At 44.1% G+C, this 6,898-nt stretch overlaps 1 pseudogene; it reads left to right on the top strand.

Annotated features, from left to right (window-relative positions):
- Nucleotides 1–228: 228 nt before the first annotated feature.
- On the top strand, nt 229–5,682 carry LOC138071800 (glycylpeptide N-tetradecanoyltransferase 1 pseudogene; annotated as a pseudogene).
- Nucleotides 5,683–6,898: the final 1,216 nt, after the last annotated feature.

Here is a 6,898-nt window from a genome sequence, read left to right as displayed (position 1 = left end):
ATGCCTGACAACTCCAAGCCCAGCCCAAGAACAGTGGTGAGGAAATAGGAGGGTGTTCCCTTGTGTGATGAGTTACTCACATCCACTCCCATTGACAGCAGCTACCTGTGCTCCCTCAGCATAGCAAGGGCCCCTTGGCCCGAGAGCAAGTCTGGTGGAGCTGGAACTTCTCATTCCTTAGAGATGAAGCAAACTCAGAACTGACCAAAGTGAGGCACAGATGTGCACATGAGGCCAGAGCAGGGGACAATCACAGCTCGGAGAAGACAGAACAGGCCCCTTAGTGTGAACTGCCCAGGAAGCCTGGCAGCTCCTCAAGGGCCTGCCCAGCTGCAATCCAAGATACAAAGTTTTTACGCAAGTTGGCACTCAAGTTCATTTGGAGGCAAAGCCCAACCCACACCACTGTGGGCAACTGTTTGTGTTCTGAGGCTAAAAGTCAATGAATGCAGGCTCTGCCTCAGTCCTTGCCAACACCACATACCTAAAACCCAAACAATTCTGAATTCTCTAATACACTCAGCCCTGAAGGGTTTCAGGAAAGGGACTGGGCCAGTATTGGGTCCTCCCAACTAAATTCAAAGCTCTCTAAAAAAGGGTTCCTTTGTCTTCTCAGGACAGCTCCTCCCAATACCAGGAAGGAGAACTCTTTCAAGGGAAGGATTTGGGAGGGGGGTGTACTCCTACGGTATCCTTGGCTTGCAGAAACTGCAGCAGGCAGGACCACCCAGACACCACAGAGGAGAATACAGGCAGAGCCCCCACATATCAACCATGGAAGATTCACCAGCATCCGTCCCACAGGTCAGAGGAGGCATCAGAGGGTAATTCTTGGAACTCATAGGGTAGTGCTTCCAGGAACGTCCAGCAACGCTAGGTTTATATGGAGGATAGCTTTCTTTTCAGGATGATATGATGATAAGCCTTGTTTTCTAAGTCAGGCCCCAGACACTCAGTCTTCCTAAACTCTATCAGGTGCACAGGATAAAAAGGATTTCACCTAACAGGTATCAGTCACTATAAGCTATTCTTCATTCAACAAAAATATAAGATGTGTACACTGTGTGCCAGGTACCAGTGCAGTCCTAGGACACAGGGCATCCTAGACCCTGCACTCAGAGGAAGAAACAGATGGCAGAGGCCAGGAGCCTTCATGGATGTGGCAGAGCAGCAGATGCACAGACAGTGCCTGGGGCCTGTGGGTACAGGGTTTCCTCCCTAAGCCATTACAGGGTGTGGAGGGGCAGCATGCAGCCTGGCTGTGGGTTACTGGGGTGAAATTCTCTCTCTCCGGACCTTCACTCTGCTCACCTGTCTTTTTCTGGATCTCACAGAGCACACTGAAGAGAGCAGGCTTCATTGGATGGCAATTCAGAGCATGCTTTCTGGCCTGTGCCTCTCCAAGCCTGGTCAGTGATGGCCATATCTGCTGCAGGACATCGTCCATGTTGGGTCTGGGCTGGGGCCTGGGCATGCAGCACAGGGCTGGGAATTACCGCCCAGGGTGTGGGTGGGTGCTACAGGAAGGGATGTCCATGAGCGGCAGGGCCAGATGGACGCTTAACCAGGAGCTGCCAAGCCTGGAGAGCTTGCACAGACATAGCCAACTGCTGTAGTCTGTGTGCCAGGCACACACATGCATGCATGCGTACATGTTCAGTTGCTTCAATTCAGTCAGTTCAGTCATTCAGTCGTGTCCGACTCTTTGTGACCCCATAAACTGCAGCACGCCAGGCCTCCCTGTCCATCACCAACTCCCAGAGTTTACCCAAACTCATGTCCATTGAGTCAGTGATGCCATCTAACCATCTCATCCTGTCTTCCCCTTCTCCTCCTGCCTTCAATCTTTCCCAGCATCAGGGTCTTTTCAAATGAGTCAGCCCTTTGCTTCAGGTGGCCAAAATATTGGAGTTTCAGCTTCAACATCAGTCCTTCCAATGAACACTCAGGACTTATCTCCTTTAGGATGGACTGGTTGGATCTCCTTGCAGTCCAAGGGACTTTCAAGAGTCTTCCCCAACACCACAGTTCAAAAGCATCAGTTCTTTGGCACTCAGCTTTCTTTATAGTCCGACTCTCACATCCATACATGACTACTGGAAAAAACATAGCCTTGACTAGATGGACCTTTGTTGACAAAGTAATGTCTCTGCTTTTTAATATGCTGTCTAGGTTGGTCATAACTTTCCTTCCAAGGATTAAGTATCTTTTAATTTCATGGCTGCAATCATCATCTGCAGTCAGTCGTGTCTGACTCTTTACAACCTATGAACTGTAACCCGCAAGGCTCCTCTGTCCATGGGATTCTCCAGGCAAGAATACTGGAGTGGGTTGCCATTTCTTTCTCCAGGGGATCTTCTCCAGGGGACCCAGGAATTGAACCCATACCTCCTGCCTTTCTTGCATTGCAGGCAGGTTCTTTACCCACTGAGCCACCTGGGAAGCCCACATGGGTGTACTTGCCCTCAATCAATTCTTAACCATTATGCTCTAGTGCCTCTTTCTACAAAAATCCTGGATGGATGGTTGAATTAAGATCCTTTATTGTTGTTGTTCAGTTGCTAAACAGGGTCAGACTCTTTGCAACCCCATGTACTGTAGCACACCAGGCTCCTCTGCCCTCCACTGTCTTCCAGAATTTGCTCAAGTTCATGTCTGTTGAGTCAGTGATGCTATCTAAGGTCCTTTAAATCTCTTTAAAGGAATCTTGAGAATATTTATTTTGTTTCTTTTTAAATAAACTCTGTATTTTAGAACAATTTTAGATTTACATAGAAGCTGCAAAGATAGTATCAAAAATTCACCCAGTTTCCCCTTATGTCAGCGTGCTGCATTCCTGTGACCCCTGTTTCAAAATTTAAAAACCCAAATTGCTATAAACTAAACTACAGAATGTATTTGTATTATACTAGTTTTCCCACTAATGCTCTTTTTCTGTTCTGGGATTCGGTCCAGGCTACCATTTTGTCTTCAGTCATCATGCTCTCTCAGTCCCCTCTGATCTGTCAGTTGGTCAGTCGCCTTGGTTCTCATGGCCTCAACAGTTTAGAATAGTACTGAACAGGTACTTTTGTAGAATGTCTTTCAGTTTGGGTTTGTCTGATGTTTTCCTTATAACTAGGCTAGGGGTGATTGGCTTGGGAGAAGAACACCACCAAGGTGAAGTGCCCTTCTCATTTCATGGTATCAGGGAGGAGGTAACATCCACATGACATCACTGGTAATGTGAACTTTTATCACCTTTCTAAGTTAGTCTCCACCAAATTTCTCCGTCAGAAAGTTACTACATTCCCATCTCTATACATGTTTCTATTCTGTACACATATTGGTTAGAAGTGAGTTATTAAGTCCAGCTCATACTTGAGGGGAAGGATGTTAAGCTCCACTACCTAGAAGAAGAGAATATGTATATTATTTGGAATCATTCTGTAAGAAAGACTTTTTTCCTTTTCCTCTATTTATTTATTTGTTCAATCATTTATTTATATCAGTATGGAATCATGTGTTTTGTGCTTTTAGTTATTATTTGGATTATTATTGACTATTTAAATATATATGTATATACCATTCCTGTGCCTTTGAAAGGTTATTGTGAATTTGTTTAAAGTGGGGACTAACTGAATTAAGTTTGAGGGGGTTTATGTGTGCATGCAGATGAGGAAATTGAAATTGACATTATGTAAGTTGACCATGCTTATATAGTATGTGATGGAATCTTATATAGGAATGGTGTTTATAGAATCCTAATAGTAGGTCTTCATCCTCTTGTGACATGAAGCTCATTACCTCATAAGAGAGCTCTTTTAATGTTGAGTCTGCTGTACTCCTAGTGGGATTGTAGTAATCCAGGTAGTGGGATTGCAAGAGAGAAAAGGAAATGGTGGCTATGGGAAGAGCAGAATATGATTAGAGGAAGTAGTGACTGAGTCTAGGATGGAGCAGCTAAAAACTGATGTGTCTCACTGGATTTCAGGGAATTTGTCTACCAGGTTGACAAAATATATACAGAAAGAGAACTTGTAGTGGCCATTCCCCAAAACCCCAGGCCCAGCTAGCCCCTGTTCTGGATATCCTTCAGTTTTGTATTATTCTTCATCCATCCCCAGTACATCCATTCATAGATATAAACTATATTCCTTAATTTGACAAATATTTCTTGAGTACCTACTATATATGCCAAGAATTATTCTAGGTACCATGGATGAGTTGGAAGGACAGTATGTGTGTGTGTGTGTGTAGGAGGTGAAGAAAGGCCTGCTATTGCTCACTTTTATTTGGATTTAGTTAAGTATTTCTCATTCCTTTTATCCTTTGAGATATGTCACATGTCACATATCATACAATTCACCCATTAAAAGTGTATGTACAGGCAACTCAAGAAGGTGGATGAGAGTGATACAGCAGTGAAGCCACTGGCACTTCCGCTGCTGCAGATGATGGAAGGGAATGGAAAGGCCCAAGAGCACTGCAGCGATTGCGAGAAGGGGGAGGACACCAGCTATAGTCAGGATGGCTGAGTCTATCCAATGACAGTGGAGCAAAAAGGAGAAAAAGAAACCGAAAAGAAGAAGCAGAAAGAGGAAGGCAGTGAGACAGATTCAGCCCAGGATCAGACTGTTCATCAGATGAACTGTTTGCCAGCATAAGACCCAGGAAACACAGAAGGCCATTCAGCTCTTTTTCACTGGGTCAAGGAATCTGCAAAAAACACCCTCCTGAATGAGAATTATGTGGAAGATGATGACAACATGTTCTGATTTGATTTTTCCCCAGAATTTGTTTTGTGGGCTCTCCAGCCACCTAGCTGGCTTTCCCAGTGGCACTGTGGGGTTCAGGTGGTCTCAAGTCAGAAATGGGTTGGATTCGTCACTGCCATCCCAGCAAACATCCATACCTATTACACAGAGAAGAATATGGTAGAGATCAATTTCCTGTGTGTCCACAAGAAGCTGCACTCCAAGAAGGTGGTTCCAGTCCTGATCCATGAGATAACCTGATGGGTTTACCTGGAAGGCATCTTCCAAGCTGTTTACACTGCCACAATGGTATTACCAAAGCCTGTTGGCACCTGCAGGCACTGGCATTGGTCCCTAAACCCATGGAAGCTGATTGAAGTGAAGTTCTTCCACTTGAGCAGAATTCTGACCATGAGCGCTATGAAGCTCTACCAGCTGCCAGAGACTCCCAAGACAGCTGGGGTGAGACCAATGGGAAAAAAGAACATACTAGTAGTGCACCAGGTCCTCACCCAGTACCTGAAGCAGTTTTGGGTCACAACAGTCATGAGCCAGGAGGAGGTGGAACACTGGTTCTACAGATCATTGTCGAAGTTCTATCATTAACAGTTTTGTGGTGGAGAATGTGAATAGTGAGGTGATAGATTTCCTCAACTTTTATATACTTCTGCTCACCATCATGAACCATCCGCCTCACAAGACTCTAAAGTCTGCATATTCTTTCTACAATGTTCATACTCAGACCCCTCTTCTAGACCTCATGAGTAATACCCTCGTTCTCACCAAAATGTTCAATGCAGTGAATCTTATGGAGAACAAAACTTTCGTGGGGAAGTTCAAGTTCAGCATGGGGACAGCAACCTACAGTATTATCTACAATTGGAAGTGCCTCAGCATGGGGGCAGAAAAAAGTTGGGCTGATGTTACAGTAACCAGTTGCCAGTGAAATTCTGGATAAAGCCATTGAGAATTCAAACTAGGAACTTATTGATCCAATTTTTACAAACGTGAGAATCTCTGCCAAGGGGAGCAGAACTGAACCAGCTTTACAGACTCCACTGAACTTGACGATTATATTGTAATGGTATAGGCTGTGTGAGGTCATTTTTAGCCATGTCTCTGGTTTCCCTGTTTTCCAATTAATTACACTGTTATTCAGCCATGATCAAGGGAAGGTAACTGCTGAAAACTAGCTCATGATTGGCATATTATGGAGTTAATAGGTGTGTGTGTGTGTGTGTGTGTGTATAATAAACTATGTACAGTTCAGTGACTTATTCACAGATATGTATAACCATCACAGTTAATATTAGAACATTTTCATCACATCAAGAAGAAACCAGTTAGGGATGTCCCTGGTGGTCTAATGGTTAAGAATCTGCCTCACAATGCAAGGGACACAGGTTCAATCCCTGGTCAGGGAACTAAGATCCCACATGCCACAGAGCAAGTTAAGTCCACACTAAACCACTGAGCCTGTGTGCCACAACTAGAGAGTCTATGCACTGCAGCAAAAGATCCCACATGCTGCAACTAAGACCCCAGGCAGCTCAATAAATAAATAATTAATTTTAAAAAAGAAACCACTTAGCTATCATCCCTCCATACCTCCATTCCCTCTTCCCAACCCTAAACATCTACTAATCTCCTTCCTGTCTCTAAATTTCCATTTTCTGAACTTTAATATGAGTGGAATCATATAGTATACAGGTATTTTGTGACTTGCTTCCTTTACTTAGCATATGTTTTCAAGATTCATCCATGTTGTAGCATAAGTATCAGTACTTCAGTCTTTTTTATAGCTGAATAATATTTCATTGCATGGATGCCATATTTTGTTTATCCATTTGTCTGTTGATGGACATTTAGGTTGTTTTCACCTTTTCTTATTATGAATAATGCTCTTGTAAATGAACTGTGGTATTGGAGAAGACTCTTGAGAGTCCCTTGGACTGCAAGGAGATCCAACCAGTCCATTCTAAAGGAGATCGGTCTTGGGTGTTCACTGGAAAGACTGATGCTAAAGCTGAAACTCCAATACTTTGGTCACTTCATACGAAGAGTTGACTCATTGGAAAAGACCCTGATGCTGGGAGGGATTGGGGGCAGGAGGAGAAGGGGACGACAGAGGATGAGATGGCTGGATGGCATCACTGACTCGA

Source organism: Capricornis sumatraensis, chromosome X, assembly GCF_032405125.1.
Source record: "Capricornis sumatraensis isolate serow.1 chromosome X, serow.2, whole genome shotgun sequence".
Taxonomy (NCBI): Eukaryota; Metazoa; Chordata; class Mammalia; order Artiodactyla; family Bovidae; genus Capricornis; species Capricornis sumatraensis.
This window is presented reverse-complemented; position numbering and strand designations above follow the sequence as displayed.